This window comes from Balaenoptera musculus, chromosome 6, assembly GCF_009873245.2.
Source record: "Balaenoptera musculus isolate JJ_BM4_2016_0621 chromosome 6, mBalMus1.pri.v3, whole genome shotgun sequence".
Classification (NCBI taxonomy): Eukaryota; Metazoa; Chordata; class Mammalia; order Artiodactyla; family Balaenopteridae; genus Balaenoptera; species Balaenoptera musculus.
Window position 1 is genome coordinate 103,625,936 of NC_045790.1, and position 21,148 is coordinate 103,647,083.

General features: G+C 41.3%; 1 protein-coding gene across 4 annotated transcripts in view; it reads right to left on the minus strand.

The window, feature by feature from the left end:
- The window catches only part of TTLL11 (tubulin tyrosine ligase like 11), a 256,473-nt gene that overhangs the window by 176,470 nt on the left and 58,855 nt on the right, over positions 1-21,148 (minus strand). For 2 of the 4 annotated variants that reach the window (XM_036856236.1, XM_036856234.1), the window contains exon 1: positions 8,859-9,161. The exons of the other annotated variants lie outside the window; for them this stretch is intronic. The gene's annotated coding sequence lies outside the window, so the exon portion shown is untranslated. Of the gene's footprint in view, positions 1-8,858; positions 9,162-21,148 lie in introns of those variants that run through there. 4 annotated transcript variants of the gene reach the window in all.

A 21,148-nucleotide genomic window follows, 5' to 3' on the forward strand; every position in this document is an offset into this window, starting at 1 on the left:
CTTTGTTAGTGTTTTGCCGGTATCATTTTGAAAGCATCCCATGGTTATCTAACAAAGGTCGAGAGCAGCAGAGATAAGTCTGAGCGTCTTTACTCTGATAAATTATTTTATTCCGAGCTTTAAGCCCTGTCTAAATATCTAGAAGCTGCTTCAAACATGTCACACAGTGGGAAGGAAAAGAACAAGAGAAAGAAATGATCATTTCTTGAGCATCCGGTGCCAGGTGCTGTGCAGCGTTATTTAATCCTCTATCTTGTGTTCATCAGCCAACAGCCCTATGGGGCAATCATTGTCTGAATTTTATAGAGGCTGTAGAAATAATTCAAGGCCACAGGTGTAGCTATGGATGGTATCACTGCAAGTGTGGCCAGCTTCAGAACCCAAGCTTTTCCACTAGATCACTTCGGAAAAAGAAACGGGAGTATTTAGCCTCACCCTGTGTGTCACTACTTGTTTAGTATTTGCCTTCCTACTACACTAAAAGCTATGCAAGTACAAGAACTATGTCAGGTGTGTTCATCACAATAATCTCAGTGCCAAGTTCAATGCCACAGACTGAGAGCTCAGGAGACATGGATACAATTTTGAAATTTTGGAAAGGCTGTCCTAGGGTCTACAGGGAACATACATGTTCCACGGGACCAAGAGAGGCAAACTGCATCCAGCAGGGGCAGGGATACACGTAGGATAGGATGAGATACACGTAGAAAGGTCTCCACTCAGGAATATTTTAAAATTTACAGCAGTCTCAAGGTAGAATGAACCGCCTAGAAAAATATTAAATTGCCCACTTCTGAAGATGATCACGTGTCCAGGTGCGGAGGGGATTCACCCAGAGGGGTGTGGGCTGGATGCCCTCTCAGGTCCTTTCCAATCCCTATGGTTCTTCGGTACCAACTTCTTCAACTCTAGGCCTAATCAGTGTCTCTGACTCACTCTGTGACTTGGCCGAGTCTCTTTCCCTCTCTGGGCCTCCGTTTCCTCATCTGTACAATGGAGGTGTCTGTCTGCTTAGGGCTACCAGCATTCTTTCTACACACTCTCTGATGAACAAGGGTTACGACGAGACTGCCAGAAGGATGGGGCTGTGCTCTCAGAGGGCACAGACCTTCCTCCCTCCTGCCGACACCCTCCCTGCATGCTTGTTCTGACGGCCCAAGGCGGTGACTGAGGTTGCTTCCCCACCCAGGCAGGGAAACAGATGAGGGCCATCCTCATTCTGAAAGAAAGGTGGGAATCAGGGAAACTGTCATGTTAGACGTAATTCTGGAAAGTGTTAACTATTAAACACCTTCAAGCAATATAACAGGATTTGTGTTTGTTAAGCAGGAGAGATGAAGATACGTCTGTTCCACATAGATGCATCCATGGTTCTCAGTGAGGCTGGTACTGCCATCTAGGGAGGGTTTGGGGAATTTCTGGGAGAGTGTTTGCTTATCACAGTGAAGGCAGAGTATTGCTGGCATTCGGTGGGCAGGGGCAGCCCAACTGTAGTGCACTGGGCAGTCGTGAAGTGAAAGACCTATTTATAGAGAACATGAAGATAGCCCAGAACCCAACTCTATGTCACATGCAAACAAAAAGAATTTTCCACATGATTTAAATGGAACATCAGAATTTTCCAGGGATGCAACAATCATGTAAACGGAGGGAAATTTATACTTTGCCCTTTTTTTCCTGGAATTTTGTCAAGAGTTGTTCAATATTTCAGAAGTGTCATATGACTGATGACATGGTGGTTTATAGTACCTGAGTCACTCATACAACATGCAGTGATTGCATATGAAAAATAGCTTGAAATGTCAAAAATAAAGAAATATCATATATATGTGTATATACACATATATATATATGTATATATATATATAGAGAGAGAGAGACCCCATAATGTTTAATCAAATCGCCTTACTTTTCTTATATCCAAATTTCTTCATTACAGGTAGGCGCAAGCATTCAACCACTGCATTATGTCTTTTAGTGTAACAGTGCCAAAGTATTTACTTATTGAAACATATAACATACAGAACTTTTCCTTATTTTCTCCTTCAGAGAATTATTTAGGGTGGATTTGTTTGTTTGTTTGTTTGCTATGTGTGTAGGTTGATTGTATTTCATGTCAGGATAGTAAAGATAATGTCACAAAATATTTTTTATAAAAGGAGAAGGACATTGGAATGACAACCCTGTAGCAATGAGCACACTTAGCACCCACCAAAAGAAACCAGGGCTTCTTGGAGAGTTGGAGGATTCCAAGGCTGCGGCAGGGAGAATTCAAGAAAAGCCTGGAACGTCTTGCTGGGGCAGAAGTAAGAGAGTGCTCAAAAGAGTCACAGGGACTGCTGACAGGACACGGGCCTCCACTGGCCAAATCTTGGGTACTTTGAACATTGAAATAAGTAATGATAGTAAAGGATTATAATCCATCGAATCAAATAAGAATCCACCAGTCCACACTAATAGGCATGCATACATAGATAAATAAATGAGAAGGCAAAGTTCTTCCTTGCAGTAGAAACTCAACTAACAAGTCTAGAAGGAACGATGGAGTTAGACAATCACCATTTGGCAACCATCACAATAACTGATTCAAGCAAGAATCATTAACAGAGGTTAAAACTAAAGGGTGAAAGTTTGAGGAGTAACAGCATAGAAGGTAGTCTTCAAGCATCTTCCCACAAGATACTTATATTAATTAGGGGAAAATAGTAATTCTTCAGTGGAAATCTGGCAGACACCGCCTTAACCGAACAATTAAAGTTAACATCACCAGTAATAAGACACACTGACATCATGTGCCCCCAGAGATGATATCCCTGTGAAAAACAAAGCACTGCTTCTGCACTATTCCTGCCAAACATGCATATCCCAAATCTAATCATGACGAAGACCCAGAGAAACCCAAATTGAGGGGCAGTCTACTCAGTAACTAGCCTGTACCCGTCAAAAATGCCAATGTCATGAAACACACACATAGACAAAGAAGCTTTTCCAGCTTCCAGGGGACTAAACAGGCATGACAATTAGATGGAGAGTGTGATGTGGGACTTTCTGGTGCTATACGTTAGTGGGACGATGGTCCAAATCTGCATAAAATCTGGACGCGACTAGACTAGATGATAGTGTCGGATTAATGTTAATTTCACAATGTTGATAATTACGCTGTGGTTATGAAAGAAAATGCTCTTTTATTTAGGAAAGGCACGCAGAAGCATTTAGGGATAAAGGGGTATCATATATGCAACTTACTCTCAAAAAGGAGAGGGAGAGAGAGAGAGGGAAAGTAAAGGTGGAAAAATGTTGAGATTTGGGGTTGAGTGAAGGATGTATAGAAATTCTTTGTATTGTTCTTATAATTTTTCAGTAAGTCTGAAATTTTATCAAAATAAAACGTTAAAAGAAAACAGAAGGGGAACACTAGGTCCAAGAGGATGGAGAAATACTGCTGTTAGATCCACCCCAGCCAAAGAAATCCTTGTATCTTGTTCTTCTAATGTTCCTAGAAAACATACGGGGTTAATTTCAGAAGGAGGGGAGAAGCAGGGCTGTATGTTTGGGTGACAGGAAAGGACAAGAGAATGATTTCGTTAACAAGGCCGGAGAATTCAATTACGACCCCTTTCTAAATCCGAATCTCTACTTTGCTTCTCCTTTCATTAGGTCTCCTCCAAGAAGCAATTATACAGAAAGGAAGTTGAGCAAAAGAATAGGAGCATTTTTTTTCATTTCTTTGGAGATGAGGAAAGAAGGTACAGACAGGCAAGAGCAATTTTCATAATTTCTCTTTGAAAAAGGCACTGAAGTCAAAATTGGCTCCACCATTTTCCTGTAGAAAATTAGACATCTCAACTCAAGTGACTAAGGCGACATCACCAAGAACTTTTGCAGAAGGAAATGGAAGGACAGAAATTGAAGGGTGAAAGATGACCTTTTACTCGCTTTGGGAAGCAGGGTTTTCTTGACCTTTAAAATAGCCTCCCAGAAAAATGTTTACCTCTTTCACTTTTTTTTTTTTTCTATAAAGCGTGCCATTAGAGGGAAAAAAGCACATTAAAGCAATGGTCCTCTAATGATCATATTCATCTCAAAATTCCACATAATAGTAAATCAGTACTGCAAAGTAGCAAGATTAAAATAGCTGTGATTCAAAACACTAAATGTATTTGGGGCCCAACTGAAGTTTAGAAAATTAAACAATAGAGCTTCTACTCTTAAAAAGTATTAATGCATAGGGCTGTCTTGGGAGCGGGGAGGGGTGGTGGGGAATCTAAGGGGAAAAAAAGGTTAAGCCAAGCTGAAATGCCATTCAGTCAAAGAGAAGTCTTAGCTTTTTTCCTCTCCTAAATGATCTATCATCAAATAATGAGACAATTAGTCTCAAGACTAGATTTCTATTAAAAATTAAAATAAGTCCATTTCCACATTTCCCATAAGCCAGAAACACCCAGAATGCTCTGTCTAAGCATTCTTAGCTCCAGCTTAAATTTCCATCTTAAGACCGCCAAACCTTTTTCATTGTTCATTCGTATCAGACAAATGCCTGCAGGTCCTTTTTGGGCTGCACATCGGGCAGATGGAGATGCATGTGACCAGTTTCCAGCTTCCCGGGGCCCCCAGTCTAAGAGGGACAGCAGATAAGTTAAGGTCCATTCACCGAGGGGTACAGTGTGCTTCTCATAGCATCCCTACGGTGCTACCGATGAGGAAACCGAGGCTCAGAGTGATTGACTTGCCCAAGGTACATATTGAGAGAGTGATGGAGGAAGGGTTTTAACCTAGTTCTATACTGACCCCAAACATTTGCCTCACTCCCTCTCAGCCAGGAACACTGAAAGAAAATGCTGTTTGGGGGTTCTATAATTGAGAGAGAGTATAGAATTGGGGTCCCTGGGTCAGGGCGGCAGGAGAGCGGGACAGGGAGGGGGAGAGGAGTTGTCAGAAAAGGTCTTCATAGATTTGTTGACATCAGCTCTAACACAGGGAAACTCAGTAAGAGTTTGGCAAGTGGACAAACTTAGGGAGGGAATCCTCGGCAAAAGAAACAGTCAAGAGGTGCGAGAGCCTGGGCAAACGTGAATCTTTCTGAATGTGCTTTGGAGGGAACCAACAGGAAGGATGTCTTGGCTTAGCCAACATTTGCCCACAACACAGGACGACTCGGGAAGGAAGGTGCAGACACAGCTTCAGTCAGCCTCCTGGGACAGGGTGGGTGCAGGTGAGGAGACTCTCACTGCCCTGGGTGCCGGGCCTCGGCCAGCCTTGAAGGGCAGGTCCAGATGCAGCTGTAGGGCAGCCTTCATTACCAGCACTTCCCCACGCCCCAGGCTACGCTGACCCGGCATTAGCAAGATGAATGATTACAAAAGGCCCTTTGTGCTCCACCTGAAACCTTGGCAGCAAAAATTTGTGCAGAATGTTAACTCCCACGGGGAGTTTATGGAAGTCCAGGAAAGCCAACTCACAGAATCACAAAAGATTAGAACTGGAAGGGACCTGGTGATGCTCTACAATCTTTTCCTCTTGCAGAGGAAGCACTGAAGCCTCGGGGCGAAGGGACAGATGACTTGGCCAGGTTCCCAGAGCCAGAGGCGGTACCAGGACATAACACCAAAAGCACAAGTAACAAAAGCAAAAATCAGCAAGTGGAAATATATCAAACTAAAAAGCTTCTGCACAGCAAAAGAAATAATAAAATGAAGAGGCAGCCTATGAAATGGGAGAAAACATTTGCAAACCATATATCCGATAAGGGGTGAATATCTAAATTACATAAGGAACTCATAGAACTCAATAGAAAAAAAAAAAAAAAAATCCGATTTTAAAATGGGCAGAGGACTTGAAAAGACATTTTTCCGAACAAAGGACATACGAATGGCCAACAGGGATGTGAGAAGAGGCTCAATATCACTAATCATCAAGGAAATGCAAATCGAAACCACAATGAGATACCACCTCACACCTGTTAGTGAGAATGTAAATTGATACAGTCACTATGGAAAACAGTATGGAGGTTCCTCAAAAAATTAACAATAGAACTACCATATGGTCCAGCTATTCCACTCCTGGGTATATATCTGAATAAATTAAAATCAGTATCTTGAAGGGTTATCTGCATCCCGATGTTCACTGCAGCATTATTCACAATAACCAACAGGTGGAAACAACCTTAGTGTCCACCAATGGATGAATGGATGAAGAAAATGTGACATATATATATCCAAGTTAGAGTTTTCTACACACACACACACAAACACACACACACAGAGGAATATTATTCAGACACAGGAAAGAAGGAAATCCTGCCATTTGCAACAACATGGATTGACCTCGAGGGCATTATGCTAAGTGAAATAAAACAAATACTGTATTCTCTCACTTGATAGTGAGAAAGACAAATACTGGATGATGTCGTTTGTATGTGGAATCTAAAAAAAAGTCAAACTTATAGAAACAGAGGGTAGAATGATGGTTGCCAGGGGCTGGGGGATGGGGGAAATGGGCAGATATTGGTCAAAAGGTACAAACTTCTAGTTATAAGACGAGTAAGTTCTGGGGAGCTAATGTACAGAGTGGTGACTGTAGTTGACAATACTGTATTATATACCTGAAAATTGCTAAGAGATTAGATGTTAAATGTTCTCACTACAAAAAAAAATTGTAACTATCTGAGGTGATGGATGTAATACCTAACCTGATTGTGGCCATCATTTCATAATACATACGTGGATCAAATCATCGTGTTGTATACCTTAAACTGACCCAATGTTATATGTCAATTACATCTCAATAAAGCTGGAGGGGGGAAGAAAAATAAACAGGGGGAGCCAGGACTTGAACCCAGGTGTCCTAACTCTGGCCCAGTGTTTCATGCCACATTAATTGATTGCATAGGAGCTTTTTCTGATGTTTTCCATCACCCATCTTCCCTATCGCGTATTACTCCGATTCCCATAGCACTTGTGCTTAATTCCATCACAGCCTGTATCAGCTTATACCATCTATCTCCTTTGCTAAGCAGGGCCCTCCCTTTTAAGCAGAGAGCCCATCTTTCGTCTTTGACTCTCCAGTCCACCAGTGCTGGACACATAAAAGAGATTCAGTAAATGTTTGTTGGCATTAAAGGAAATTATGGCAGAGTCAGAAGACATGGGTCTTAGTCCTGGCTACATGTACCTATAAGCCATGTGACGCTGGGCAAGTTACTTAACCCCCTGAATCTCAGCTCTCTCATCTGTAAGGTGATGAATAAGAACATGATGCAGTGGGAAGAAAATGGGATCTTGACCCAATAAATGTCTGAATGAATGAATGAATCAGTGAGTGATCACCCTTCTATACCGGAAACTCCATGAGGGCAAGGATACATCTAACTTGTTTTGTATCCCAGCACACTTAGCAGGTCTCAGAAAATGTCTGAACGAAACCAAGTCAGAGATCTAAGTGTGCTAGCAGTTGTAGAGTCATGTTATAACCATGGGCAAGTACCTTCAATTCGGAATCTCTATTATTTCATCTGTAAATTGGAGGTAATGATACCTCCCCAAATTGAGTGAGAAGCAAAAAAGGTCATGTCTATCAGAAGCGCTTGGTAAACTGCAAAGCACTGCACAGACGCCAGTTGTCCCCTGGGCTATTTAAAAGGACTTCCTGATGAACAGGACCTAAGGATGCTTGTCCAGAGAGGAGCAGCATCTCGAGTTTCAGATGATATCAGTTTTCCAATAAACAAACCGAGCTGTTAAGCGAGGGGCACGAGAACAGCATGACATATCTAAGCAGGAGGTGAAGTTCTATTTTGGGCAACAAAGGAAAGAAAACTTGAAGCAGATGGGGAGGTGAAGCCATGGCTCCTACAGAGTCTTTGCCAGCGGCCCTGAATCACCTGCCTTCTTCTGACAGCTGAAGTCCCCTCGCCTCCGTCTTTTACTAGTTATTCACAACCCTGGGCCACTGCTTCAGCCTCTCGGGATGCCGTGCCGCACCAGCAGGAGGCGTTCTGGCTTCTGCATGGGCTCCCGAGCTTGCTGAGGAAGTCTGAGGGCTCTGGGTGGGGGTGGGGTTGGGGGCACCACAGGGAAAGGCTGGCGGCCGACCACCCGGAGCTGTTCCTGGCTGGCATCGCTTCGGTGAGCTCCTCATGGCTCAACTCTGGCCCGCACTCCTGTAAAGTGACAGGCTGGGTCCTGCTGATACCCTTGGCCGCAGAGAAGCTGACTTTTGATGACTAAACTCACAAGGGACGAAATTTTTAAACCATAGCATCTGCGTACTAATCTGCGATTCAATCTAGCAAATATACTTGAGTTCCAACTATGCACAGGCCCTGTGATAGGCACCGGCGATACAAAGGTAAATAAGATGAACCCAGTCACTCGCTGCCCTTGTGGTACTTAGAGCAGGAAAGGAAGATAATTAGACGTGTAGTCACTAAGCAGTGTGATAGGCATAAGTACCCTAAAGAGAGGAAAACAAGGTACCCCCTCAGGCATGGGGGGCAGAGGAGGCTTTACAGAGAAAGTAAAAGATAAGCAGTGTTCTGAAGAATTGGAAAAATAGGTCAGGTGAAAGAAGGCAGCCTTGGAAGTGGGAGCAAGTGCCCCAGGCAAAGGGAGAGGCGTGTACAAAATGCAGAGGTGGCAGAGGCTGGGGTGCCGCTGAGTGCCTACAAAGTTGACTATGGAAGGAGACCAGAGGAAGAGGTCGGAAATGGTGCAAGATGAGGCCGCAGAGGTCGGAGGGGCTCTACAAGGCGCGTGCAGAGGTCCAAACCTCACACTCTGGATAAACCATCAGGTGGTCCGAAGTCAGCCATATCAGCATCTTGTATATATGAAGGAAAGTGATTCAAATAATCTACTCACCAGAAGGTTCTTTGGCAAGCGTGGAATCAGGACAAGGAATATAAGCTCCAGGTTGCAGGTTTTCTTTCTGCTTGACTCTGACCCACTTAGAACTGCACATTTTCCCAGTTCCTAAATCCAGTGGAGAACATTGTTCTCTGGGGTTTTTTGCAAATAATGTGTTTCATTCAGCCTTGAGGAGCTGAATCAATAAAAGCTAACTGAGGATGAAGCTGGAGAGGAAAACGGAAGGACCCCATGCTTTCCGGTTCCCCCCAAGAAACCGCAAACCATTATTGACCAAGTTTTGGGCTTGATTTGCTGAAAAATTCTTCTGCTACGAAGTGCAAACTCCTTCACCATAATAAATACTGTTGTGATAACAAAACTGTACTTTTCTCAAATACCCAGATGGAAGACCATATGCAAAATAAACTCTAAGGAATTTTTTTTATTGGCCATCTGCGAAAATTGGAAAGAAAGCCAACATCCTCCTCTAGACTTCACAAAAATTTCCACTGAGAATCCTGCTTGCTTCTGCCTAGTGCCACCTGCTGATTGTATCTGGGTACCAGTTTTGCAAATGGATGGGGGGTAGGGATGCGGATCTCCCCCTTTCTTGAACAAAGTAAATTTAATCCTAATTGACGGAAGAAATAAAATACCCACATATTGTCAGGTTTTAGAATGTTTTATAGCTACTCACACCTCTTCCTGTTGTTGGCAGGAATCCCAGAGCACCACCCCCCAAAACACACACCTCTGAGCGCTCACTTCCAAGGCACTGGGAAGACATTGTTTAACCTCACAATTAAGTGTGCTGTTATTGAAGCCTCGTGCCTGGCTTTACATGTCACAAATGTAAATGCACATATCCTTTAATACAGCAATTCTATTTTGAGATTTCTATCTGAAGGAAACGCTGGCACAGGTGTATAAAGATACCTGTACGAGGGTGTTCCCTACAGCATTATTTGTTGAACCAAAAAAATATGAGAATTACCTAAATGTTCATCAATAGGGGAATGCTTTTAAAAGTTATGGTGCATTCATACAATGGAATACTATGCAGCAGTGACATAAGTGAGGAATAAGTGACAGGGCCGGGGGTTTCCAGCAAACAGCTAAGGTGGGGTCTCATAGTCTTATTCCGCCTATGCCAGACCCTGAATCAGCAGATTCCAAATTAGTGCTCTTTTAGAAACAAAGAAATCCTCCTTTATATTAGAGAACTCTCCAGTTCTAAGAACCTTCAGCTTCTCCCAAGCGAAACAACCAAAAAATGGACAAAATACAGTAAGTCCCCTACATACAAACCTTCAAGCTGAGAACTTTCAAAGATGTGAACATGCATTCACATGTCCAGTCACGTAAGTTAGTTCACGTGTCTGGCATACATTGTCACGTGCGTGCATCCTCTACAAGTGGTTGTGCTTTTGTGTACTTCACTGTACAGTACGGTATAGAGTACAGTAGTACAGTATCTTTATTTCAAGCCCAGGATGTCCGAAAGCAAGCGTAAAAGCAGCGGTGACGTAGCTGGTACTGCTAAGAAGCGCCAAGCGATAACGATGGAAACAAAAGTGAAAATAATTGAGAGGGTGGAGCAAGGCAAAAAGATGGTAGACATCGCTTGTTCTTACAACATGAATTGTTCAACCATCAGCATGAATCTAAAGAACAAGGACAAGATCATGGAACATGTGAAGTCTGCTGTGCTGATGATGTCGACAATAATATCAAAGAAGCATGGAAAACTGACGGAGGAGATGGAGAAACTTCTCAGTGTGCGGATGCAGGATCAGCATCAGCGTCGAGTCCCCCCAGCTTAATGCTGATTCAAGAGAAAGCTAAAAGCCTTTATGAAGACCTGAAGAAGAAACATGGCAAAGAATCAGAGGGCGCATCTTTTAATGCCTTCCATGGCTGGTTTCATCGGTTCAAGGCTAGAGCCAACCTTCACAACGTAAAAGTAAGTGGAGAGGCAGCGAGTGCAGATATGGTGGCTGCCCAGGATGAGGAGTCCAAAGAGATTTTTAGCAACTTGGTGACCCTCAGCAAGAAGCTGGAGCTAGATCTGCAAGAGGACGACTTCACTGAACTCCTTGCTGTGCAACACAAGGAGCTTACTAATGAAGACCTGATGGAATTGGAGGCCCAGAGAAAGGACGAAGAGAGGCAAGAGGAAGAAGAAGTAACTGAAGAATTGAAGAGATTCACGACACAGGAAATGGCAAGGGGGTTTTCTTTATGTGAGGAGGCACTGTTAGTTTTTGAGGCACAGGACCCGAACGTAGAACAGTACACAAAGGTTGCAGCAGCTGTTCAGAATGCAATCCAGTGACACAGTGGTGTCATCTATGATGAGAAAAAAAGAGCTACTATCCAGACATCACTGGATCGTTTTTTCAAGAGGGTAGATAGACTTGAATCCAGCAAGGAACCAGAACCTGTGCCATCAACATCAGGCATGAATGAAATTGCAGCTTGCCCTCCATCTCCTATTGCTGACGATCCTTCAGGTCTACCATCTCCCACCTCTTCTCCCTCCTCCAGTCAGTAACTCTTCTTGCCTGTTCACTCAGTGCCAGCCCCTGTATGCCAGCTGTTGTACTGTACTACTTTACTTTTCAAGATACTGTACTGTAAGATTAAAAATGATTTTTGTGTGTTTTTTATGTATTATTTGTGTGAAAAGTATTATAAACCTATTACAGTACAGTACTATATAGCCTATTGTGTTAGTTGGGTACCTACGCTAACTTTGTTGGACTTAACGAACAAATTGGACTTATGAATGTGCTCTTGGAATGGAATTTGTTTGTATGTAGGGGACTTACTGTATATTAAACAATGGTTTTCAAGGCACTGGACATCGAGCAACAAAGAACAGTGATTCCTGAGAGATGGGAATCAAATGATGTGAGCTCTGTGATTGTCTCAGTTTACTGTCTTGTGGGAGAGTCCAGGCTGTAGCACAGAGATACAGAACTCTGGTGGAGCCCAGTGGACAATCTGAGTTGAGGAAATGAAACTATGAGTCAAGGGAGACTAAGATAGCCAGAGTTCTCAGGGAAGAGTCCTGGAGAGACTTTTGCACAAAGAGAGAACTCTGGAGATCCACAGAGAGTCTCCCTTGCATACTTAGCTGAGTACAGATCAGTGCATGCTTGTGAGGAAACCACCTGATTCCGAGGAAAGAGCCACCTGGAAGTACTGGAGGTAACAGTGCCTGGAGCCACACAGAACCTGGAATAGTGTCTGTTCTCACCAACCAGACTGGTAAACACCATTATGCACAGAGCATTAGGAAGAGGACATATACAATCCTTGCCCCAGAAGTGATGAATAACTAGCCTTAGATGGAGCACTACTCCAGTCCTGCCTAGCAAACTTTGAAAACAAGACCCCAAACCTATTTCCATGTAACTTAACTGGATCCCACAACAAAGTTCAAGAACATATATAGGAATGCAAAAATACCCAACATCCAAATAAAGTAAGATTCACCAAGTCTGGCATCCAGCTAAAAATGACCAGGCATGAAAAGAGGCAAGGAAATATGAGCCATAATGAAGAGAAAAACCAATCAATCAAAACCAACCCAGAATGGACACAAAATTAGAATTAGCAGACAATGACATTAAAACAGTTGTTATAATGCATTTCATACGTTAAAAAAGCTAAGTAAAACTATGGAAGATATTTTAAAAGACCCAAATCTAGCTTCTAGAAATAAAAACTACAATGTGTGAGATGAAAAGTAGACCAAATAGGATTAACAGCAGATTAGACATTAAAGAAGAAAAAAGTAGTGAACATGAAGACAAAAACAATAGAAATGTAAAATGAAACAAAATTTTAAAAAAATGAACAGAGCATCAGTGAACTGTGAACTGTGGGACACTTTCAAATGACCTAATATATGTGTCATTGGTGTCCCTCAAATGAGAGGAGGTGGGATGGACAGAAAAATACCTGAAGAAATAATGGACAAATATTTTTCAAATTTTATGAAAATTATAAACCCACAAATCTAAAAGCTCAATGACCCCCAAACATGAAAAACATAGACAAAATTATACCAAAGCACATCACAATCAAATTATTCAAAAACAGTAATAAAGAGAAAATATTAAAAGCAGCCAGAGAGAAAGGACATGTTATATACAGAAGATCAAAGATAAGGGTTAAAACAGATTTGCTGTCAGAAACAATACAAGCAAGAAGACAGAGGAGTAACATACTAAAAGATTTGAAAGAAAAAAAATATATATCAACCTAGAATTGTATATCTAGAGAAAATATCTTTCAAAACCAAAGACAAAATAAACTTTAATAAATACAAACATTGAAAGAATTCATCACCAAAAGATCCTTAACACAAGCTAAAGGAAACTCTTTAGGCTAAAGAAAAATTACACAAAACAGAAATGTGAATCTACACAAAGTAATAAAAACCACTGGAAATGGTAACCACATGAGTACATGTATGATTTTTTCTTCTTGTTATTTAAATCTCTTTAAAATACAATAGAGTGAGGAGATTGGTTTAAGATGGCAGAGTAGAAGGACGTGCTCTCATTCCCTCTTGTGAGAACAACGGAATCACAACTAACTGCTGAACAATCATCGACAGGAAGACACTGGAACTCACCAAAAAAGATACCCCACATCCAAAGAAAAAGGAGAAGCCACAATGAGACAGTAGTAGGGGCACAATCACAATAAAATCAAATCCCATAACTGCTGGGTGGGTGACTCACAAACTGGAGAACACTTATACCACAGAAGTCCACCCACTGGAGTGAAGGTTCTGAGCCCCACGTCAGGATTCCCAACCTGGGGGTCCAACAATGGGAGGAGGAATTCCAAGAGAATCAGACTTTGAAGACTAGCAGGGTTTGACTGCAGGACTTCGACAGGACTGCGGGAAACAGAGACTCCACTCTTGGAGGGCACACACAAATACTGTGTGCATCGGGACCCAGGGGAAGGAGCAGTGACCCCATAGGAGACTGAACCAGACGTACCTGCTAGTGTTGGAGGGTCTCCTGCAGAGGTGGGGGGTGGCACTGCCTCACCATGAGGACAAGGACACTGGCAGCAGAAGTTCTGGGAAGTACTCCTTGGCGTGAGCCCTCCCAGAGTCAGCCATTAGTCCCACCAAAGAGCCCAGGTAGGGTCCAGTGTTGGGTCCCCTCAGGCCAAACAACCAACAGGGAGGGAACCCAGCCCCACCCATCAGCAGTCAAGTGGATTAAAGTTTTACTGAGCTCTGCCCACCAGAGCAACAGTCACCTCTACCCACCACCAGTCCCTCCCATCAGGAAACTTGCACAAGTTAGCCTCATAGCTAGATAGCCTCATCCACCAGAGGGCAGACAGCAGAAGCAAAAAGAACTACAATCCTGCAGCCTGTGGAACAAAAACCACATTCACAGAAAGATAGACAAGATGAAAAGGCAGAGGGCTATGTACCAGATGAAGGACCAAGATAAAACCCCAGAAAAACAACTAAATGAAGTGGAAATAGTCAACCTTCCAGAAAAAGCATTCAGAATAATGATAGTGAAGATGATCCAGGACTTCGGAAAAAGAACGGAGGCAAAGATGGAGAAGATGCAAGAAATGTTTAACAAAGACCCAGAAGAATTAAAGAACAAACAAACAGAGATGAACAATACAATAACTGAAATGAAAACTACACTAGAAGGAATCAATAGCAGAATAACTGAGGCAGAAGAACGGATAAGTGACCTGGAAGACAGAACGGTGGAATTCACTGCTGCGGAACAGAATAGGGAAAAAAGAATGAAAAGAAATGAAGACAACCTAAGAGACCTCTGGGACAACATTAAACGCAACAACATTCGCATTATAGGGGTCCCAGAAGGAGAAGAGAGAGAGAAAGGACCCGAGAATATATTTGAAGAGATTATAGTTGAAAACTTTCCTAACATGGGAAAGGAAATAGCCACCCAAGTCCAGGAAGCGCAGAGAGTCCCATACAGGATAAACCCAAGGAGAAACACCGAGACACATAGTAATCAAATTAGAAAAAATCAAAGACAAAGATAAATTATTGAAAGCAGCAATAGAAAAACAACAAATAACATACAAGGGAACTTCCATAAGGTTAACAGCTGATTTCTCAGCAGAAACTCTACAAGCCAGAAGGGACTGGCATGATATACTTAAAGTGATGAAACGGAAGAACCTACAACCAAGATTACTCTACCCGGCAAGGATCTCATTCAGATTCGATGGAGAAATCAAAAGCTTTACAGACAAGCAAAAGCTAAGAGAATTCAGCACCACCAAACCAGCTCTACAACAAATGCTAAAGGAACTTCTCTAAGTGGGAAACACAAGACAAGAAAAGGACCTACAAAAACAAACCCAAAACAATTAAGAAAATGTCATAGGAACATACATATCGATAATTACCTTAAACGTGAATGGATTAAATGCTCCAACCAAAAGACACAGGCTTGCTGAATGGATACAAAAACAAGACCCATCTATATGCTGTCTACCAGAGACCCACTTCAGACCTAGGGACACATACAGACTGAAAGTGAGGGGATGGAAAAAGATATTCCATGCAAATGGAAATCAAAAGAAAGATGGCGTAGCAATACTCATATCAGATAAAATAGACTTTAAAGTAAAGAGTGTTACGAGAGACAAGGAAGGACACTACATAATGATCAAGGGATCAATCCAAGAAGAAGATATAACAATTATAAATATATACGCACCCAACATAGGAGCACCTCAATACATAAGGCAACTGCTAACAGCTATAAACGAGGAAATCAACAGTAACACAATAATAGTGGGGACTTTAACACCTCACTTACACCAATGGACAGATCACCCAAAATGAAAATAAATAAGGAAACGGAAGCTTTAAATGACACAATAGACCAGATAGATTTAATTGATATTTATAGGACATTCCATCCAAAAACAGCAGATTACACTTTCTTCTCAAGTGCGCATGGAACATTCTCCAGGATAGATCACATCTTGGGTCACAAATCAAGCCTCAGTAAATTTAAGAAAACTGAAATCACATCAAGCATCTTTTCTGACCACAACGCTATGAGATTAGAAATGAATTACAGGGCTTCCCTGGTGGCGCAGTGGTTGAGAATCTGCCTGCCAATGCAGGGGACACGGGTTCGAGCCCTGGTCTGGGAAGATCCCACATGCCGCGGAGCAACTAGGCCCGTGAGCCACAATTACTGAGCCTGCGTGTCTGGAGCCTGTGCTTCGCAACAAGAGAGGCCGTGATAGTGAGAGGCCCGCGCACCGCGATGAAGAGTGGCCCCCGCTTGCCACAACTAGAGAAAGCCCTCGCACAGAAATGAAGACCCAACACAGCCAAAAATAAATACATAAATAAATAAAAATTTAAAAAAAAAAAAAAAAGAAATGAATTACAGGGAAAAAAATTTAAAAACACAAACACATGGAAGCTAAACAATACATTACTAAATAACCAAGAGATCACTGAAGAAATCAAAGAGGAAATCAAAAAATACCTAGAGACAAATGACAATGAAAACACGACGATCCAAAACCTATAGGATGGGGCTTCCCTGGTGGCGCAGTGGTTGAGAATCTGCCTGCCAGTGCAGGGGACACGGGTTCGAGCCCTGGGCTGGGAGGATCCCGCATGCTGCGGAGCAACTGGGCCCGTGAGCCACAATTACTGAGCCTGCGCGTCTGGAGCCTGTGCTCCGCAACGAGAGGCCGCAACAGTGAGAGGCCCGCGCACCGCAATGAAGAGTGGCCCCCACTCGCCGCAACTGGAGAAAGCCCTCACAAGGAAACGAAGACTCAACACAGCCAAAAATAAATAAATAAATAAAAAAACAGAAACAAAAAAAAACAAAACCTATGGGATGCAGCAAAAGCAGTTCTAAGAGGGAAGTTTACAGCTATACAAGCCTACCTCAAGAAACACGAAAAATCTCAAATAAACAGCTTAACCTTACACCTAAAGGAACTAGAGAAAGAAGAACAAACAAAACTCAAAGTTAGCAGAAGGAAAGAAATCATAAAGATCAGAGCAGAAATAAATGAAATAGAAACAAAACAATAGCAAAGATCAATAAAACTAAAAGCTGGTTCTTTGAGAAGATTAAATTGATAAACCATTAGCCAGATTCATCAAGAAAAAGAGGGAGAGGACTCAAATCAATAAAATTAGAAATGAAAAAGAAGTTACAACAGACACCGCAGAAATACAAAGCATCCTAAGAGACTACTGCAAGCAACTGTATGCCAATAAAATGGACAACCTGGAAGAAATGGACAAATTCTTAGAAAGGTATAACCTTCCAAGACTGAACCAGGAAGAAATAGAAAATATGAACAGACCAATCACAAGTAATGAAATTGAAACTGTGATTTAAAATCTTCCAACAAATGAAAGTCCAGGACCAGATGGCTTCACAGGTGAATTCTATCAAACATTTAGACAAGAGCTAACACCCATCCTTCTCAAACCCTTTAAAAAAATTGAGGAGGAAGGAACACTCCCAAACTCACTCTATGAGGCCACCATCACCCTGATACCAAAACCAGACAAAGAAACTACAAAAAAAGAAAATTACAGACCAATATCACTGATGAATATAGATGCAAAAATTCTCAACAAAATACTAGCAAACAGAATCCAACAGCACATTAAAAGGATCATACACCACGATCAAGTGGGATTTATCCCAGGGATGCAAGGATTCTTCAATATACACAAATCAATCAATGTGATACACCATATTAACAAATTGAAGGAGAAAAACCATATGATCATCTCAATAGATGCAGAAAAAGCTTTTGACAAAATTCAACACCTGTTTATGATAAAAAGTCTCCAGAAAGTGGGCATAGAGGGAACCTACCTAACATAATAAAGGCCATATACGACAAACCCACAGCAAACATCATTCTCAATGGTGAAAAACTGAAAGCCTTTCCTCTAAGATCAGGAACAAGGCAAGGATGTCCACTCTCACCACTGTTATTCAACATAGTTTTGGAAGTCCTAGCCATGGCAATCAGAGAAGAAAAAGAAATAAAAGGAATACAAATTGGAAAAGAATAAGTAAAACTGTCACTGTTTGCAGATGACATGATACTATACATAGAGGATCCTAAAGATGCTACCAGAAAACTACTCGAGCTAATCAATGAATCTGGTGAAGTTGCAGGATACAAAATTAATGCACAGAAATCTCTTGCATTCCTATACACTAATGATGAAAAATCTGAAAGGGAAATTAAGGAAACTCTCCCATTTACCATTGCAACAAAAAGAATAAAATACCTAGGAATAAACCTACCTAGGGAGACAAAAGACCTGTATGCAGAAAACTATAAGACACTGATGAAAGAAATTAAAGATGATACCAACAGATGGAGAGATATACCATGTTCTTGGATTGAAAGAATCAATATTGTGAAAATTACTATACTACCCAAAGCAATCTACAGATTCAATGCAATCCTTATCAAGTTACCAATGGCATTTTTTACGGAACTAGAACAAAAAATCTTAAAATTTGTATGGAGACACAAAAGACCCCAAATAGCCAAAGCAGTCTTGAGGGAAAAAAAAAATGGAGCTGGAGGAATCAGACTCCCTGACTTCAGACTATACTACAAAGCTACAGTAATCAAGACAATATGGTACTGGCACAAAAACAGAAACATAGATCAATGGAACAAGATAGAAAGCCCAGAGATAAACCCACGCACCTATGGTCAACTAATCTATGATAAAGGAGGCAAGGATATACAATGGAGAAAAGACAGTCTCTTCAATAAGTGGTGCTGGGAAAACTGGACAGCTACATGTAAAAGAATGAAATTAGAACACTCCCTAACACCATACACAAAAATAAACTCAAAATGGATTAGAGACCTAAATGTAAGACTGGACACTATAAAACTCTTAGAGGAAAACATAGTAAAAACACTCTTTGACATAAATCACAGCAAGATCTTTTTAGATCCACCTCCTAGAGTAATGGAAATAAAAACAAAAATAAACAAATGGGACCTAATGAAACTTCAAAGCTTTTGCACAGCAAAGGAAACCATAAACAAGACGAAGAGACAACCCTCAGAATGGGAGAAAATATTTGCAAACGAATCAACGGGAAAAGGATTAATCTCCAAAATATATAAACAGCTCATGCTGCTCAATATTTAAAAAACAAACAACCCAATCAAAAAATGGGCAGAAGACCTAAATAGACATTTCTCCAAAGAAGACATACAGATGGCCAAGAAGCACATGAAAAGCTGCTCAACATCACTAATTATTAGAGAAATGAAAATCAAAACTACAATGAGGTATCACCTCACACCAGTTAGAATGGGCATCATCAGAAAATCTACAAACAACAAATGCTGGAGAGGGTGTGGAGAAAAGGGAACCCTCTTGCACTGTTGGTGGGAATGTAAATTGATACAGCCACTATGGAGAACAGTATGGAGGTTCCTTAGAAAACTACAAATAGAATTACCATATGATCCAGCAATCCCACTACTGGGCATATACCCAGAGAAAACCATAATTCAAAAAGACACATGCACCCCAATGTTCATTACAGCACTATTTACAATAGTCAGGTCATGGAAGCAACCTAGATGCCCATCGACAGACGAATGGGTAAGGAAGATGTGGTACATATATACAATGGAATATTACTCAGCCATAAAAAGGAACGAAATTGTGTCATTTGTGGAGACGTGGATGGATCTGGAGACTGTCATACAGAGTGAAGTAAGTCAGAAAGAGAAAAACAAATATTGTATATTAACGCATATATGTGGAACCTAGAAAAATGGTACAGATGAACCGGTTTGCAGGGCAGAAGTTGAGACACAGATGTAGAGAACAAACGTGTGGCCACCAAGGGGGGAAAGCGGCGGGGGGTTGGTGGTGGTGGTGTGATGAATTGGGCGATTGGGATTGACATGTATACACTGATGTGTATAAAATGGATGACTAACAAGAACCTGCTGTATAAAAAAATAAATAAAATAAAATTCAAAAAAAATAAAAATAAATAAATAAAATTCACAAGGTAGATCAAAAGACTCTAATGGCCAAGACAACTTTGAAAAAGGAGAGCAAAGTTGGAGGACTTTCACTACATGATTTCAAGACTCCTTATAAAGCTGTAATAACAAAGACAGTGAAGTATTGGCATAAAGATTGACAAATATACCAATAGAATAGAGTAGAGAATTCAGAAATACACCCAACACATGTTTGAGCAACTGTTTTCAACATAAGTGCAAAGGCAATGGGGAGAAAGGTTAGTATTCTCATCAAACATTTCTGAAGCTATCTGATATCTCATGTAAAACAAACAAACAAGAAAAAGTGAATCCATACCTCACATTATATTAAAAAACTAACTCAAAACAAATCATAGACCTAGACTTAAAACTATAAACTTGGAGGCAAAAACATAAGAGAACATCTTTGTGAACTTGGGTTAGGTAAAGATTCCTGATATATGACACCAAAAGCATGATCCATATAAGAACAAATCAATTAACTGATCCATCAGAATTTAGAACTTGCTTTTCAAAAGATACTGTTGAAAGGATGAAAAGACAAGGCACAAACTGGGAGAAAATATTTGCAATGGGTATATCTGATGAATACATGTGTTCAAAATATATAAAGAACTCTCAAAACTCAACAATAAAAATAACTCAGTTTTTTAAATGGGTGAAAGATGTGAATAGATATTTCATCAAAGAATATATTTGGATGGCAAATAAGCACATAAACAATTGCTCAACACCATTTTTTAAAAATAAATTTATTTATTTATTTATTTATTTTTGGCTGCATTGGGTCTTCATTACTTTGTGTGGGCTTTCTCTAGTTGCAGCAAGCAGGGGCTACTCTTCGTTGCAGTTCCCAGGCTTCTCATTGTGGTGGCTTCTCTTGTTGCGGAGCACGGGCTCTAGGCATGCTGGCTTCAGTAGCTGTGGCACGCGGGCTTCAGTAGTTGTGGTGCACAGGCTTAGTTGCTCTGCGGCATGTAGGATCTTCCCGGCCCAGGGCTCGAACCCATGTCCCCTGCACTGGCAGGCGGATTCTTAACCACTGCGCCACCAGGGAAGCCCAACATCATTAATAATTAGGAAAATACAAATTAAAACCAATGAGAAGCCACTACACACCTGTCAGAATGGCTAAAATTAAAAAGACTGACTATTACCAAGAGTCAGCAAGGATGTGGAAGAACTAGAATGGTCATAGTTGC